At 27.8% G+C, this 20,133-nt stretch overlaps 1 pseudogene; it reads right to left on the bottom strand.

Annotated features, from left to right (window-relative positions):
• Positions 1 to 18,970: 18,970 nt before the first annotated feature.
• LOC124898352 lies at positions 18,971 to 19,081 on the bottom strand (annotated as a pseudogene).
• Between the last annotated feature and the right edge of the window lie 1,052 nt (positions 19,082 to 20,133).

The following is a 20,133-nucleotide window of genomic DNA, read 5'->3' as shown; positions in this document are numbered from 1 at the left end:
ACTAACAGTGATGTTTAAGAGTTTTTTTGAATTTAAATTTCAGTTATTTTACTTAATCATACAAAACATAATTATAGGTAATTAATGGCTTTATTTAAGGGAATGAAAGATTTTATTTGATTACTCTTTCCATGAATGTAGGTGATTATGTTTTATCATCTTACCTTAAATATAAGATTAACTGTTTTATCATACATTCGAGTTATGTATGATGGGCAGCCGAATGTATGAGTATATTTGCAAAATTCGGGAGAGAGAAAACTAGAAGTGATTTTATGTAATTAGCTTCAATAGGTAGGGGATTTATGTTGTTTACACTTATTTTTTTTCATATTGACATTAGAAGAATTGCAATTCATAATACTTCTAATATAATTTTTGAATATCTAAAATTTAATATTCAAACATTGAGTGTGTTGATCTAATTCAACTAAGTTCTAAATATTAGTTAAATTGACTCTCGAACAAAAAAATATCAGACAAATTATATTAATTTATATTATATAGTCAAAATCATTTAATGCGTCACCTCGTTATAACGGTATTTTACTATAGCGGTTTGAGGAACCGATCTTTCATGTTAAATTTTAATTTACTTCTCCATAACAACATTCTATCAATAAAAGGAATGACGTTTATTATAGTGTTATCTTTGTGTAAAATTATCTCTCTATAACAGCATACTCAAATATTGTGTAATAATATTTTCAAGAAATATATTGTGTATGAAACAAAATATTTATTTCATCGTTAATGTCATTCACACAATAACTTTCAAGTACGAAAATTTAATTTAAAGAAAAAAATATATTTAAAAAATGCACATTAGTCATATCATAACTTCACAAGAAAAAAATTACTAGTATTTGCCTTTTATATTTATGATCTTTCTAATTTTACATGTTTTTGTTTATAACAGCTGAATGAGATATGAAAGTCAAATAGTAATATACATATATAAATATTACCTCTCTATAGCAACCATGAATTTTCAAACAAACGCTGTCACTACGAAAAAAATTGACTAAATTATGCTTACTTTTTAGATAACGTTAAATTGACTAAATGTCATATAAATTTTAAATTATGCTTATTAATTATCAATATCTACAACTTAACTTAAATTTAATGAGTCTTGTCCATCGTCATTTTGGGTCAGTTTCTTCTTATTACTCTTTCCATTTCTAAATAGTTTTACTATTTTTATTTGTACTTGTATTAAGAAAAATATTAACTACGTACTAAATTGACTAATTATACTTATTTGTTACTCCTCTTTATTTTATATATTTTTTGCACTATAGTAATATCTCTCCATATTAGTAATAAGAATAAAAGCGAAAAAAATAATAATTATACTTTTATTTTATGAAATGATAAATAGTAAGAATTTTTATTTTATAAGAACGATGTTAGAAATATATTATCATATATAGTGAATGTCTACTTACCATACATAGTGAATATCTACTTTACCATATATAATAAATACTAAAAATTACACAAATACACAACTTATGTTTTCAATATTACAAAAAAACTCAACTCCCTAAACATATTACAAAAATCTCAACATATACACAGAATGTTATGTATATGTCGGCTATGTTATGTATATTAACAGGGAGAGAGAGTAAAGTAATTAAAAAGTGGAAGAGAGTGTAATTACTTCCAAAAGGGTTGGTATTTATGTTTTTTATACTAAATAAATATCTATTTATGGAAAAGTTAGAAATCCAAAGTTAGTTTTCCCCTATAAATAAAGGGGTTTCCTTCATTGTAATTCACTCCTCAAAAATCTCTCAAGAGAAATAAGAATTATTCTCTATTCTCTCTCTACTCGTCTTTTTAATTCTTTATTATTTTATAATACGTTATCAACACGAGACTCTGCCAAACAAAGTGAGATTATAAATCTAAAGGTAATTTCAAAGTTAGAAATATCTTATGTTATCTGTTTTTGCTACTAATAATATAATTATTGTTGGATTTGAGGAAAATAATTGGTTTAGAATCATTTATGTTTAAAATTTATTCCTCAAGAACAATATTGTCAAAAGAGATGATAATATGTTGGGTTCAAGTCCCAGTGATTTATGTCTAAGATGTCTTTATATGGATAAGACGTTGAGTTTGAATCTCAATGCACCATATTGATGATATTATGATGGCTAAGGCAAAATAATGGGTATTTAGTGAAACATGTCCCATCAAATATGCTTCATTCCTTGAATTGAATGTGGTAGCATTAAATCATATGTATGACTCAATTTGCTTTGGTAGTAGCTATCATAGTTTAATACGCTTAAAGTATGATTATATTTCATTCCCGGGAATGAGAATTTTGAATATTATAAATACAGATCTATACCCTGGGGTTGAATATGATTGTACATACACCCGAACGTATTCTTAATTGTGAAAATATCACAATCCACCTTTAAAAAGGTGTAATAATTGAAAGATTGAATATCTCCAAGTTACTATGAATAGAAACTATAATGTGAAAAGTTACCCAAGCAGGATGAAATCACATGCCATAATAAACTAAGAGTTTATTGTTTATTGATACGAAATTCATGCAATAGTAAACCTGATGTTTACTAAAGAATTTTTTGCACATGTTATGGTAACTTGGAGTTACTAATACAAATAATTTAATCTACTGATATAAACGACTTGTCGTCATGAAGATGTGCATATTGAGTATTAGATATATGTTGAAGAAATAAATGATTCTTTAAGAATTGTTTATGTTGCTTGTTCTAATTACAAGTTGGTTGGACCAACTAATATTGGGATTACATCCCTTAAAATTTGAAAAATATAAAAAGTGAATAAGAGCTCGTTCACCTATCATGTGATATGTTGAAAAGATGCATCAATAAAATGATCACATGTACATTCATTGTCAGCCTGTGTTTGACATTGATAAAGTTGTTTGTTCAATAAAATTGAGTTAAGAGCATAACTTTCAGATTGTGTAATCAAGACAATTCATCTTGATGATGATGGTTTGAGATTGAATGCCTTCAATAAATAGCTAAACCATTACTAATGGAGATAATACATAAATATGACCTTAAACTTGACACCAAATTATAACTTTGACCTTAAACTTTGATAGTGCACAAGTAGGACCTTTAACTATTCAAAACCTGAATAAATATAACCTCCGATTTTGCAACCCCCATGCATGAGTTTCACTCGTACCTATGTGGAAAGGTAATTCAATCACACGGTGCCACGTCGTTAAAAGGACTAACTTGGAGGGAGATCATATTTTTGCAGTTTTGAATAGTTAAAGGTCATATTTGTGCACTGTTAAAGTTTTATTTTTTGTGTTAAAACGACTTCGTTTTTATTATTATTATTATTATTATTATTTTTATTTATTTGGGGATTGAACCCACGCGGTAGGCTGAAGGAAGCGCCCAAGAAGCGCAAATAACACCATTGGATTATCTAAGTGCCTTGTTTCATGTGGTTCAACATTAATATACGTACATAAATATAAATTTTCTACCTTATATATACAACATAATTTTTTTACCGAGGGGGTTCGGGTGAACCCCATGGCAACCACGTAGGTCCGCCCCTGCGTTAATTTAATAACGTTAATTTAATAACATTTTAATAATGTTAATTTAATATAATACTACTACTATCCTTAATAACATTAATTTAATAACGTTTTATTAAAACTATAATTTTTTTTATCATTAGTATAGTTTCATCTTTAAGTTAATATTTTAAAAAATTATATTTAGATATATTATATAGCTTAAATTCACCCTCTGCTTTATAATATATATACATACCCACGCGATTTTTTCGTATGAGACTGACCCACCTAATTAATAAATCTTCAATATCACTCTTTTTCCACAGTGACAAAAGAAATTAGATGTCATTTTAAACTTTGAGCAGAAAATAATGAAAAAATAATAGTGAAAAGTCATTTAAAGGTCATTTTTGTGTAGTTTTGAATAGTTAAAGGTCATATTTGTGCACTGTCAAAGTTTAAGGTCAAAGTTATAATTTGGTGTCAATTTTAGGGTCATATTTATGTATTATGCCCTTAGATTTTAAGCTGAACCCGCTCAGTTTTGCGTGTTGAACACGCGTTTTGCCACGTAGGATCGGAGGTCATATCTGTACAGTTTTGAATAGTTAAAGGTCATATTTATGCACTGTCAAAGTTTATGGTCAAAGTTATAATTTGGTGTCAAGTTTAAGGTCATATTTATGTATTATCTCTTACTAATGTGAACAAAACTTCATGTGTTGGTCTGAAATATGATATGTTGCATACAATAGCACTTGTATGCATTAGACTAATAAATTATGATTATTTTATTCCCTCTCAATTTAGTCAAGGTCAGGAACCAACTATTCCATCTTATAATTTTAATGTGCGGTATAAGATTAATGAATATACCATGATGCACAAAGATGAATTCCTCAAAGAAGATAGAGGATATATCTTAGTTTTCCTAACATAAGGGGGAGATTATAAGAGGCTATGAAATATGTTAGGAATTATCACCAGATCCTCATTCAAAAGATAATTTAAGTCAAATGTCGAAAACATCTCATATTAAGCTGCAAGTGCTCCTATTTTGTGTCCTAAAAGGACAAAATCTACACATACGTAAGGCGTGGTAGACCAATCGATTCTAAATGAAATAATCCTTGAAACGAATAAGGAGCAAATAATCATAATAAGAAGGCAATGTGCTCTTGAAGAGCCTACGACATAATACTTCATGAAACCTTATGAGAGATTCAGGTACCTGAAAATAATGAAGTGACGAGATCTCAAAATGTTATGTCACCTTATGAATCGATACAAAATGATATATCATCAATATCTTTATATAATATTGGCGCAAGATTGTAAAAGATTACGAGGATCTAAATTCTACGTTTATTTAAGCATGCTAACATAGAAACATTTATCAAGTGACATAAAAGGATGCATCTTGATAAGCATAAAACTTATTTGATTTGCAATCCAAACACTTGAAGATATCACTCATGAAATGTTGAATATTATCATTACTTGACAAAATTTACATGAGAACTTTTAAGGATTCAAAATGTTTAAAACATATAAAAGTTTCTGAAAAACTTATTTATAATCCTTATATTGTATAAGCCTATAGCTTGAAAACTATTCAAACTCTTGGATAGTTTTCAAAAACAATAGATTATTTGCTGAAATAAGAAATATACCAATTTAGATTGGTTATGAAGTATCATATCTTAGCGCAATTAGTGCACTCATGTATCTTGCAAATACCAAAAAGCCTGATAAAGCCTTTTCGGTCAATTTGTTAGCAAGGTATAGTTCTGCTCCTACTAGGAGACATCGAAATGAGATCAAACATATGAACTTATTTATTTTAAAGATTGTAGTTACAATCTTGTTGATTATGCTAATGTTGGGTATTTATTTAACCCGCATAAATCTCGATCTCAAACATGCAATGTGTTCACATGTAGGAATACTATCATATCTTGGAGATATACAAAGCAATCTATCTAGTCACTTCATCGAAGCATACAGAGATAATAACTATTCATGAAGCAATGCAAGCTGAGAATGTGTATGGTTGAGATCAATGATACATCTCATTCGAAAAAAATGTGGTGTAAAATGTGATAATATACCCACAATTTTATACAGAGATAATGCAGCATGTATGATACATTTTAAGAGAGAATTCATAAAAGGAGCTAGAACGAAGCATACTTCATCAAAGCTTTTCTACATACATGAGCTTCAAAAGAATGATGATATTAACGTGCAACAAATTCGTTCAAGTGTTAATGTGACTGATTTATTCATCAAGTCTCCTTCAATTGCAACTTTCAAGAAGATGGTACACAAGATCTAAATGCAAAAGCTAAAGAGTGTTATTATTAGGGGAGTTAATACGCGTTGTACTCTTTTTTCCCTATGAGGTTTTGTCTCACTGGATTTTTCTTTTAAGGTTTTTATGAGGCAGCCGATATACGTATTGTTAGAGATGTGTACTCTTTTTCCTTCACTATTTTTTTTTTCACTGGGTTTTTTTAGTAACGCTTTTACGAGGCACATTATCCATCAATTAGACATTCAAGGGGGAGTGTTATAAATATATTACCATATATAGTGAATGTCTACTTTATCATACATAGTGAATATCTACTTTACCATATATAATAAATATCTATTTATGGAAAAGCTAAAACCTTAAGGTTAGTTTTCCCCTATAAATAAAGGTTCCTTTCATTGTAATTCACTCCTCAATAATTCCTAAAGAGAAATAAAAATTACTCTCTATTCTCCTCTATTCTCTCTCTACTCTTCTTCTTTATTCTTTATTGTTTTATAAGAAATGATAATTAATTAAGAACAGATGGAGTATTATATTTATTTTCTTTTTCAGTCAGTCATCTTTTGATTGAATCAATAGCCTATAGGAGGAAAGTACTAAAGTTAATTAGTGGTGAGATCGTTAAAACCGGTTTAATTGAAACCAAAAGCGGTTTTTGTAGTTTTTGTCGAAATTGAAGTGCTATTTTTCCCGTTTTAGGAATTTCTCTTTTAGGAGTCGAGTTTGCTTATTGACGATTTTGCCCTTTCTTGATTTGGGTGACTATTTCTATTTTATCCTATTGACAGCTAATAACTAACCGTGGTCGAGAAATTTTAATAGCTCGATTGATTGATTATATGAACTTTTACTTGATGGGTGATGTTAGAATTTCTATTTTGTAATTTCCACTCCAATTTTTCCTTTCCTGATCAAAATTTAAATGTGCTAAAATCAATATTGTGTGTAGATTGAAAAATTCATTAAATATGTATATATAATAATTCATAAGTTGTGAACCCAGTAACAATACTTTAAATAATAAATTCGTCTTTGTATTTCACCAAAAAAAAAAAAAAATCGTCTCTGTATGTAACCATTTAATTTTTGGGCAAAAATTATTTCCACTACCGTTAGTTCTTTTTCTAAGTTTTGATATTTTTCATGCTTAATTTAATTTAAAAATTCACGATATATTCTGAATGGTAAATTTTACCATTCATGTGTGTCTAGAACATACATTTCTTTTCTTTAGTAGATATTTCCGCATATGGTGATTCATAATCTCATGACAATAAATTTTGAGGTGTCGCCTCTGTTTTTCAACGCAGAAACTTATTGAAACTCCCTCCTCTATTATGCAATTTGCATCGTACATTTTAACAAAGAAAAACGTAAGTATTCAGTGTGATATTTAATTTACTACGCCACTTAAATTCGATAAAGTTCTATTAATTGAAAGTATTACTTCCACGGAATAATTTTTCGTTTTATTCTAGGAGGAATTAATCCCTATACCTTAAACATCAATAAAAATATCAAATTTTCTAAGGACACATTAACAAATGCAAATTGTGGTCTCGGAATAAATTTCAATTTCATCAACTTTTTGGTCTATTGCCTTGAACACAAGATAATAACATTACTATTTTCCTTTTTGTCGTGCTTTCCTTTTTTGTATATTATCTCTATAATATGTTCATTCATCAAAGGGAATATCTGAGCAAATGGGGTATATTTTGGGGAATAACTTCATAAAACGATTAAAGTGAGATCCCACTTGTCAATATAATTGTCCAACTTGTGGTCTATATTTGGATTAAGAAAGGTTACCAAATATGGAAATTAAACTCCTAATTTCCAAGGCAAATGTCATTTATTTGTCTCCCTCAGCCTCATGTTTCTCTTCTTTCTCTAGTGGGATTAAAGAAGAACAAAAACTAAGAGGGAAATGCAATAAAAACAAAAATATCACTCCAAAAAAGTGGCTGACACGATAACAGTAAGATTATAAAAATAGTAATAAAGGTGATTAACGAGGTTTGGAGATCTGATTTCACATAAAAAAAAAATTATCATCTGCTGAGTCAAATCATCACAATATATTTTTTATGCCATCAACCTGTCAAAAGCAAGCATGCCTAATTATTTTATGGTCCAACTTTTTCCTAGGTTTCATTATTCTTTTGCTTTTTACTTTTTTCCTACCTAAGGTACCACATTTGAATTGGTGGTCATTTCTTCTCGAAAGATTTGTAATATTTGTAGTTGATCATAAGTCTGAGTTATTAACAAATTAAGAATTTACATTGGTAATTTACGACGATGTTAGGCCCCACGGTTCCTCTCTGACATGTAATATTTGGATTAATTTATGAGCAAAATGTTCGCTTAAGAATAGTTAAATATATTTTTTTAAAATTTTTTTTAAAAATGTCATAGATGAATGGATCAAGATTATCCTGAAGGTCTCAACTAGTTACAAAATTTTGATGAGTACATATATATGAAGCATTTTTGATGTTTTGTACCTATATTTACATTAAGATATACAAATTAATGTGAATGTGCATTTTAATAGCTACGTTTAGATATTCATTTTTTTTTTGTTGTTGTTTCTTTTTTTCTTTTCAAACAATGGTTTAATTTTGCTTTTGTAAGTGCTTAAATGCTCACAAGTCACATGTGATGATATTTTTTTCATTTCCCACTCGATCAAGATCCATTTCAGACATACTTTCAACAGAATTTTTTCATATTCGAGATTCAAACGTGAGACTACTCATTAAAAGTGAAAAGTTCCCGATCATCCCACCGTGTTTGTGGTCATTGCTGATGTTAGCATCAACATAGCGTTTTATTAGCAACTACTAGTACTAGTGTCTAGTTGGTTGATTCCCACGTGAACAAGATTTCTTGGACCAATCAAGATACTTCTTGCATTTGAATCATCCAATGAAAACCTTAATAGAAAATTATGGGAGCTTAATTATAATAATTAAGTTTCTTCCACCTCCAACTAAAAAGGATGGACAAGTGTCAATCATCAACCAATTAATCATATGGACACAGACATCACGACAAAAGAAAGTGATTTCCCCTTCCTATTATCGTACCCCATTTTATAAAAAAAGTGATGTTATAATCATAAAATTTTAAATTATTTGTTTTCATTTTTTTCATCTTAATATTTTACTTTTTATCTTTTTTAAAAGTCTAAAAAAAAATATTTAGAAGCAATATGGTTAAACATAATTTTAATTCTATTTTTTTTTATTTTCTTGACCAAACGCCTACTGGGATCAAAGCTGCTCTTTTTTGTTTAGCTTATGAAGTTATTTATGTGGTTATAAAGTGTTGCAGCGTTAAACAATACATTACTTCAGCGGTTTCATTTTTACTATTTTGATATATATGTTTTTATGCATTATGATCATAAAAATATTGATATATTTACCAATAGAAGTTTTCAGGATCTATTTGATACTACATCATACATGTCAGAATTACTATTTTATCCACTGCTATGCTTTACTCAATCAAACATCGTGTATTATCTATATATACTAAATAGCAAGAAAGTCTTGCCTATAAAGTTGCCAAGTATCATTCTATGATTGAGTCATTTATTAGGTTTTGGACAAAATAGTTAAAGTTTGGTAAAGTTAGTTTATGATTTTCAAATTAAAATTGAATATATATATATATATATATATATATATATATATATATATATATATATTGTTACACGTATCCTGTTTTTGAGCAACTCCTAAGGAAAAAAAAATTCCTTTTAAATATGAATCATGTTAGATGCATTTGAATTATCCGATATGTATTGAACAGATCAATTCAATGAATAGACAATGTTAACATAACTTTGAATTACACAATAAAGTATTCAACAAAATTTATTTGAAATATAATTTTAATATTTATTTTGAGTTATTTTAAAATATCAATAAAATTTATGATAAATAGAAAAAAAAATTGCATTTATATTAAACGTATTTTATTTAAATTGGTGACTTTGAAACTTTATCATGTTAAATAGTTAATTTAATATTTTTTAATTTTTATTATATCAATGGTACATTATAAAGACTAATTGTTTTAGCTTTCCTATATCATCTTAATGTACAAATAACTAGCTAATATCTTTATATATTTATTTTTCTCCTCAAAAGATAATTAAAATGAAAAGAATAAAGTAAGAGAAAAAAGAGAAAATCTTACAAAAAGAGACAATTACAACACCCCACGCTCCACGTCTTCCTATTCTATTCCCTATTTTACTCATACATGTTTCACCCTATCACACACTACCACAAAACCTGTACACATATAAATTACTCCGCAGAGGCATAATCACAAAAAACAGAAAGAGGCAAAAAATACCAGAGAAAATTTCATATTCTGAATATGTTTTCATAAAAATATTTATATTTTTTCAATGAAAAAAGATTGCAGGCAATGTCTGAATGCGTTTATCAAATTTGAAGATTTTTACATGGATTAAGACCTTCCCATTAACATAATCATTTACGTTGTTCTCTACTTTTCAGATATCAGTTTGAAATAATTTGTTTGTCAGTATTCTTCTTGATATGCATGGCAAAGGTAGTAGTAACTGTATGCTTTATCCACAATCACATCATTGAAATGTCTCATAATTTTTTTGTGTATCATATTTTTTAGCACAAAAATTATACACCTCTTTATTTATTCTATTTTTCGTTCGCAAAACATAGACATAAATGCAGTAATGTGCCGATGCATGAAAATTAAATTTTTCGTAATTATTATAATATTTTTTTCAGTTTTTGTAATTTAAAATTAGATAGCAACTTTTTCATTAATTTTTTACAGTACTTAGACTCAAACATAATGAATCTTATAATAATATGTGATTACATTTACGTATTAAGTATTAATTTTGTTGGTACAATGTTGGAATTCTACTCTATCCATGAATGCGGCTAACAATCATTTAAAATTATAAAATTTACTAACATTCTAAATTCTTAAATGTAATCAAATATTAAAATCAATACATAATAGATACTCTTCATTACATTTTGCTCAACTTCTGCCAAAGTTTACGAGAAAATCGAGCTTTAAACAAATCACTTTAACATATTTTTTTCAATTATCGATTCCCCTCCAAACATCTTAATATCTAACGGAGGAATGAAATTCACATGGCTTCCAACAATGATATTACACACATCTACTCTTGATGCTTTTGTACATTTGGTAGTATAAAATACCCATGCTATAATGGTGTCAAATTAGGATAAATCTCCATCGTCTAATCCCGAGATCTTATTTTTGTTATGATTTTCTTCTTAATCATAACCACGGTTCATTCCCGACTTACATGTTTCAATCTAATGAACTACCAACGGACTATCCTCTTTTCAAATTGACATTTTTTATTTCAATTATTTGATTTTTTTAAAATATTGTTGCAGATATGGGAGCAGAAGTTGGTGCAAAGTTACCCATTTATGCTACGAAAATAAATTCACATCTTCAGCAAATTGATGAATGATGTCTGATTCGCTTCAAATCTATGAACTGGAGCCATGTACATAAAAGCTACATATTAGCTCACCAATGAATTTAAATGATGTTTGCCTGAAAAATACAGAGAAATATTTTTATCCTGTTCAATTAGTTATTTTCATCATAAAACATTGCAGAAAATAAATATTTAACGTTAAACCATAAAATATTTAATGTTATGTAAATTTTAGATTATATATTTAATATAAATTTATCATTTAGTTATAATGTTAAACTGTTTTCAAAGCTTGATTGTACGTTTACATTATTTTAATTAAAATTTTTGTTTGTACTCATACTTTTTAATACTCTCCCATTAAGTATGCAAAGACAAAATTTAAAGGTCTATTTTAATAATCGAAGTAAAATTTCAGCAATTACTTATATCATACATAATTGTAACTAAAGGCTATCAAATACATACACCAACACAAAACAGGATCAAATATTTAGGAGCATTAAATTAAAAAATAACTTAATATATTTAAATACTTTTTCATCTCCTCTTATTATTTTATGTCAATATTTTTCATTAATCTCCCACATAATATAATGAAAAGCAACACATTTACTTTATAGTTTATAAGTCTTTTTAGATACAATTCCTATTTTAATGGAGAATCATGATTTCTATTTTCGAGTTAATTCTACGAAAATTCTGTAAGGAATTTAACTTTTTATTTCTTAATATTTACATTTCTATTTTTTTATTTTTGTATATTTAAAACAAACATAACTTTTTGCTATCTGCAAAAACTTATCACTAAATTATATGTTTCAATTATTTTTCAACTCTTTTTTAAGTAAATTTCCTTATAAAAATAAAATTAATAAGAACATAAATGTGATTGAAAAGTCACATTTTTTCACATTAGAACCCACAATTCCAACAATCATCTCACAACTATGACCTTTTTAAAAGCAAAATTCAAATAAATACATCTATCAATACAAATTACCAGGAGTAAGTTGTAAGAATTATTTATTTAACATTTATAATTATTTATTTTTTAAAAATTACATTTAGAAATTTAAAACACATGATATATAGCACATCATATCCACGTTTTCCACTAATCTCCCACACAATCACTCTTACAATAAATATACTTGGCATTTTATAATTTTTAATACAATTTTAATTTTACAAATAAATTACATTTCCTATTCTCAAGTAAATTCTCAGATAAGTTTCCATGTATTTTTCATATATACATTTTACATTTTAGAAATTTTTTTAAAAATTAGATTAAGAATATACCTGTGGTTTGAAAATTAACATATTTTCTTAAAAATATTTAAAATGCATAGCAGTAGTAATATACATTTTGATTTTTGAAAGGAGACAAAGTGAAGTAAATTTTAAGAATCATTAACTAGTTTGAAAAGAAGAGTTTACAGTATCTTAAAATAATTTTTTGTCTCTTATATGAATTTATTTATACCCACGTTTTTCACTTTCTCCCACACAATCAGAAAAAGCAACACATTTTTGGCAAAGTGAAGCAAATATTAAGAAGCATTAATTAATTTGAAAATGACAGTTTACAATATCTTAAAATATTTTTTTGTCTTTTATATAAATTTATATCCACGTTTTTCACTTTCTCCCACACAATAAAAAAAAGCAACACATTTTCGATAAAGTGGAGCAAATATACCCCACGATTTTCACTTTCTCCCACACAACCCAAAAAAAGCAACACATTTTCTTTATAGTTAACAATTTTTAAATTTAATTTTTATTTTAAAGCAAAATTACATTTCTATTTTCAGGCAAATTCCACGAAAATGACTACTAGAGGTTTTATATTTTTATCTTTTAATATTTACATCCTTATTTTCTTACCTTTTTATATTTAAAACAAACAAAGTCTTTGTCATCGGCATAATGTTAATATTAAATTACATGTTTCAATTATTATTTAATTATTTATTAACTAATTAATACTCTTCTAATATAAATAAAATAATTTATAAGAACATAATTGTGACTGAAATGAATCCTTTAATATTCATTTTAGATATCCAAATTTTCAACAATCATCTCACAAAATTTACCTTCTGTTTAAAAAAAAATTCACATAAATACATAAATTAATACAAAGCACTAAGAGTTTGTTGTGAAAACAAAAATATATACTTAAAATATTATACTAAGAAATTAAAAAGATAACAGAATTTTACACATAATTATGTGATATTCATACCACGTCTCCCACTAACATATCCACGTCTCCTACTAACCTGCCACACAATCACTTCCACAACAAACAGTTTGTAACTTTTTTTAATACAATTTTAATTTTATAAATAAATCACATTTCCTATTTTCAATCAAATTGCAAGATAATTATCTATGCACTTTTTCAAATTAAGATTTTAAAAAATCTAAAATTCTATTTTTCTATATTTAAAGAAAACAAAGTCTTTTATGTCTGCAAAATAATAATAGTAAATTACATATTTTATTTATTATTTAATTCTTTATTAAGTAATTAATGATTTTTTATTATAAATACAAAAATTTATAAGAATATAATTGTGACTAAAAAGTCTGTATATTTACTTTACATATCCAAATTCTCAATAATCATCTCACAAAATTCAATAGAAAAAGATCTATATAGATACATAAATTATTAATAAAAATATCAATAGTTAGTTGTGAAAATAAAAAAATCTATTTAACATTTACAATAATTTAATTTAAAAAAAATTACATTCAGAAATTAAAAAGATACTTTACATTTTACACGTAAGTATGTGATACTTATATCCACCTTTTTAAGTGACCTATCACACACATTCACTTTCACAACAAATATGTTGTTAATAACCTTTTTAAAATAAATCACATTCCTATTGTCAAGCAAACTGCAAGATAATTTTTCAAGCAGTTTTTTATATAGATAGATTTTAAAACATCTAAATTCCTATTATTCTTAATTAATGTTTAGAATTATTTTTCTATAAATACATATCCAACACTACAAACTTTTCTCAAAGCATATGATTTTCTGCAAATACAAATTCAAAAATATGATAAGAGTTGATTTTATCAGTGAAATATCAAATAAGAAAATGGATTGAAACTTGAAGGTAAGAGTTGTGTGTGTGTGGCATGCTACACCAAGGGACAAATCAAATTTTCTTCTATCAATTGAATTAGTTCTTCAAGATGCAAAGGTATTTAACATTATTTAATATTCTACTGTCTTCAGCATCAATACTGACTTATTAATCATGAATTTAGGTTCTCACTTATTTATTTGCAGGGAGAAAAAATTCGTGTAACAATTCTACGATTCGTTGTTCATCGTTTTAGAGGAGAAAAAAATGCAATGAAAGAAATGGGATTGTATATTATGAATACATTCGTTGTTGAGCCTAACAACATGCATTACAAAAAAACTGCACATAACTTTAAGTTGGAGTTTACACCCAAAACTAATGCTGTTGAGACAATTGATTCAGATTTTGGGTTAAATATTTTTAATTTTTAATTTTTTATGAATTTGAAAAATCACATTGACATTGATGAAACTCAACTATTTGGTAATTTTTTTTTCTTTACTCTAATTGAATCTTTTTGTTAACAAGATATCACTATTTTAATTTTTTTTCTGATTATTCTGCAGGTGTGATTGGACAAATTATTTATCATGCTGAAAAACAAACTCATCATCTCAGAAATGGAACAACAAGTCAATTTTTGAATGTTGTTATCAAAGATCATGAGTAAGATTGTAATTCAATTAATAATTTTTAATATTTTTCTACCACTTTAATTTCTAATATTTGTTTACTAATGCAGAAGAAACACAATTGCAGCAACTTTTTGGAGCGAGTTTGTTGATAAGATCATGCCCCACTTGCACAATTTGACTGATGAGCCTGTCATCGTAGTTATGCTGCTTGTTAGAGCGCATAAATTTCAAGGTTTTTCAATTGTCTAGCTTACAATTCAGATATCGTATTCGATTAAAAAAAAATTATTACTCTAACACTATCTTAACATTTATAGGGGTATATTCTGTACAGAATACATGAAACTCCTCCAAGCTTTGGATTAATCCAGATCTCCCCCAAGCAAATGATTTCAAATTCAGGTTTTTTTATAGTATAATATATTTATGTTGATACTAGAATAAAAATCATGTGCATCACTAATAAAACAAAGTGCAGGTTAGGAAGTGTGTCTGAAGCTACTCCTGAAATGCTAAGTCAAGCAAATTCTCAATGTAGTCTTTCTATTTCTGAAGAATTGGCTACAGGAACTGTACAACTTAAAACAACTAAAGAATTGCTTGATTTTGTTCAGGTGAAATATTTTCTATATTAATTTTAAACTATATGTTGCCTACATCAAATTTTTGTACATTACTTTATTTCATTTTTATAGATCGGATCTTTGTGGATTGTAGCAAAAATAGTGAATTTAAAACTTAAAAATAGTTGGTCATATCTGGGGTGCACAAAGTGCCAGAAAGGTGTTGATGAAGTTGTCAAGAATGTGTTTCACTGCAAAAAATATTGTCATGATTATCAAACAGCTACTCATAGGTTTGACATTACTATTGTTTGATTAACATTAGAAATCTTATCACGATTTTATATTTTAAAAGTACGATATTAGGTATAGGGTTCAAATTAAGGCGATGGATGATACTGGGGTTGTCTTTTTATTGCTTTGGGACAACGAAGCAACCACACTCATTGAAAAATCCGCTTCTGAATTAAAAGAATGCCCTTTGGAGGTATGTTATTTTGTTTTTACTTTGTTTTATGAATCCTAACACTAATAAAACTAATATGATATTAGATTTTTGATTCACCTTACGAGTGTTCCAATCCGATCGAGCTGGATATTCTTCTTGATAGAATCATCATGTTTAGAGTGAATGTTAAACAAGAAAATATTGAATCACGTGATCGAGTTTATGGAGTTGGGAAGATCAGTGACAACATTGAATTGATAAAGAAGTACAACAAATCAATAAAAGAAAATACAGTCACTGTATGTATGATTTTATTGGCAAATAGAGTAATTTTTATTAGCATGTTAATTCTACCATTAAAAGGGATATTTTAATTCTGTTTATTTTTTAAAAATAGAAACCTCATTTCAATGTTGAACAACCTCATTTCAATGTTGAAAAACCTCATTTCAATGTTGAAGAAGCCACAGATGCTAACAAGGTATTCCTCTTTTAATGATTTAAAAATAAAAATTGATAACGAATATTTCAATATTTATGTTTTTTGCTAAAAATTAAACCTTCACTATTCGTCTTTTTTTCTTAGGTTTCTGCATATGATAATGAGAAGATGTCTCTTAAAAAGATTTATATTGAAAAGAGAGGTAGACCGAAAAATGGAGGATCTGTATCAGAAGTTAATGATGATTTTGACCAACTATCCAGTAACAAGGCCAAGAAGGTGATTAAGAAGGAGAAGAATCCCTATAAGAAGAATCCCATTAAATTTTTCTTTCAAAACTTAGATACATTTTTTTAACTTTCTAGCAATCTTAAACTTAGGTATGATCCTAAAGTAATTTAGTTTTGTATTTTGTTTTATTTCTTTTAAGAATCATGACTATCATATGTAGGTTTTTCGTTTCTTATGTTAAGGATATTTTTTAATATTAATCAATTAACTATATGAATCTGATAATTTATGCCTTTCTATAAATAATATGTAAACTACAGAATAAGATATGTATCTAATTATGAATAACAGTTGATATTTCAAAAGATCATATACCCTCAGCAAGTGAAATATTTCATAGTCAACAAAAAAATTATAATTTGTTAGCAGGCGAGCTTTGTGTCACCCTCATGCCGAGTATAAAATAAAAAAATGAGAACACACGGATATAAAAGTGGACTTTGCTTTACAAGTATGATGTGTACCCAAAATAATCAGAATACTAACCTTTCCAGATAAATAGGACTTCCAAGAAAAACACTAGACAAAATTGTTGATGCAGCAGGTTGGAGCGGATTGTATAAAGCAACTAAAGCAATGCTAAGAACCCTTACTGGACCATGTCATAAGTCCATAGTTCATGGCGGATGCAACAATTTCCTGAAAAACAGTAATCATTATGATGAAATCTATTTTCATTTCAATCTAACTAAAAACATTGTCCTCTACATACTAACCATATAGGATGAAATCTTATAGACAGAAGAATGAGGATCCACAATGAAAAATTTCACAAACGAACTTTAATACATGGTGCATTGGTGATTGCAAACTTAAATAGCAACTAGGTGTAGGAAGTATCAAGATCAATGACACTGTAATATATTTTATAACTATATCACTTCCTTCTTTTCAAATATAAAAATTTCAATCTATTATTTCACCATGCATTCTTTTTATGCAAGAAACTAACACAGTCAGTTCTCAAGAATATCTTTTGTAAATCTTGCTCCCATTGTAGAATTATGTGCTTTTGAATATATTCTTAGCATCAATCAAATATATAATTATAAAAAAAACAAGTTCAACTATTGTGTTATGTGAAATTATTTTTTAAGAACCCCATTTTTTAACCACGAAAAAATAGATGTTGTACTTACACAAATAACATATATATAAGGATCTCTATACAAACTAGAGAATCACAAACTATAAACATCCCTACTTGCACCTTCAAATAAGCATTCAACTAGAAACCTGCTAGGTTAGGAGAACTCACATGTATAACTAGACATTTTGCCAGTACGGACTGTCATTATTCTTCTTCATCAAGAACTCAGTATTAACGCCTATTAGTGCTAAAAAACAAACAAAAACAACACCAAGCAAATATCCTTGAATGGTTGATGAAAAGAATGAGTCACAAGAAGCCTCTCCACACCCTTTAGCCTTTCACTTGTAGTGTGTTCACATTTGCCTGGTGTTCAACACAGGCAAAAGATTTAAATTTAACCTATACATATTAGTATTAGTGACTGAACAAAATATTTAAATAAATCATCATAGTATTTACATCACACTACCGTGATAGAGACAACATCACATCAAAGTTTAAAAGTAATTTCAACAGTCCAAAGAATTTGAGTTCTTGAAAGTTGTGACTTTGTTTTCAGAAACATATTAGGGTCAAATCTTTTGTTATCTCAAAATGGAGTGTTCCATACGTTGGAATGGAGAATACACTTTATTTCTTTGAAAAGGTGTCAAAAGAAGCAAAATTATAATTTCTACTATATATGCATACTTGAAGATAAGTGTATTGGAGAGGAAAGTAGTCGTTAAATTAAGCTTGAAATATAATGCAGACAGGCAGTATCAAAAATATTTCGTCAAGATGGCTCTCAAATTTGATATATGATTGCCCCAGGAAAATAGTGCAGAGGTTGTTCGCATAACTAATTTTTTTGGCATATTTTTTAAAGAACTCCTTTCTGAGATATTACGTAGAATGACACAAATTATCCAGCACAAACTAAACTGGTATATCCATCAGGTAGTTCACTGCCAATCTTAATCCTATAACTGAACCAATTTGTTACATACTCATAGAACAACATCTATATGAGCAATCATAGTGTCTGATAACAAGTAAAACCCGAAGGCTGTTCCCATCCCTGTCAGGGGAGATGCCAGTCATCTCTCCTTTCTATGAACACAACACAACCACAGTGGCATAACCATCTTTTAGGATGAACAGGTAATGTTTTCAGTTAAATAACTCCATAGATCACATTAATTTTGCATGCCAGTTCTAACACCATACATGGTTAGGTTTCAGGTCGGATCTCCAATTTATATGTATGACATGATTTGGCACGCTAAGTTACTACTTTACAAATCATAATAAATAGACAAAGAGATTTCATAAGCACCTGGCTTGTGGTTGTTCCAACAGCCAAAAGTACAATTGCCATCCACTACAAGTTTGTAAGGTTAACTCTTAAGAAACAACCTAAAATATCAAAAAATGATTCTTAATTTACTTTACCTACTTCAATACAGTAAATAAAGAACTGATGTTAAATGAAAAGAAGTAAAAAAAGGGTAGGACAACTAGGTAGAAAAGACAACACCAATCACCTGGATATTATTCCCTTAGTGACAATCTTTAAGTTGCCCATTATCTGATAAGTCAATGTATCTACATAAGTTAATGTAGCGAACTACACTATTGTGGATGAGATAAATGATAGATGGAATTGAGTATAAATGAACTCTCTTCCAATCCATCATTATCTCAGGATACGGTGAGTTTTGCATCTCTCTCTAACGCAAGACTTTGGATACTATAAGCCGTAGGATGACAAATGATTGAATGAGGAAAATCTCAGATAAAATGGAGAAGTAACTATCATGCAAGAGGTGTTACTACACAAAAAATATACCCACTCAATGCCCTCTTCAGAAGTTCCTTCAGAAAGTAGATATTCAGTTTGGATCATCCATAATTTTGAAGAGATTTTCTAATTAATGATCATTATGAGAATTTTTTGAAAAGGAAATAAGAGGATAGCCATATAATAGTTCATTTCATTAATCTGGAGATTAAGAGAGAAGCATTCTATATTAAATGCATTCTAATTTGTTGGATGCATTAAAAAGGTTATAGGTGAATTCATATCTAAACCTGCATCCAGCAAAATAACCAAACTTTGAATTCACATTCTGGGACTAAAATTCACATCCAGCAGAACAACCAAACCTGCAT

The sequence above is a fragment of the Capsicum annuum genome, chromosome 4 (genome assembly GCF_002878395.1).
Source record: "Capsicum annuum cultivar UCD-10X-F1 chromosome 4, UCD10Xv1.1, whole genome shotgun sequence".
In the NCBI taxonomy this organism is placed as follows: Eukaryota; Viridiplantae; Streptophyta; class Magnoliopsida; order Solanales; family Solanaceae; genus Capsicum; species Capsicum annuum.
Note: the sequence above shows the minus strand (reverse complement) of the source record. Positions and strands in the feature narration are given on the sequence as shown.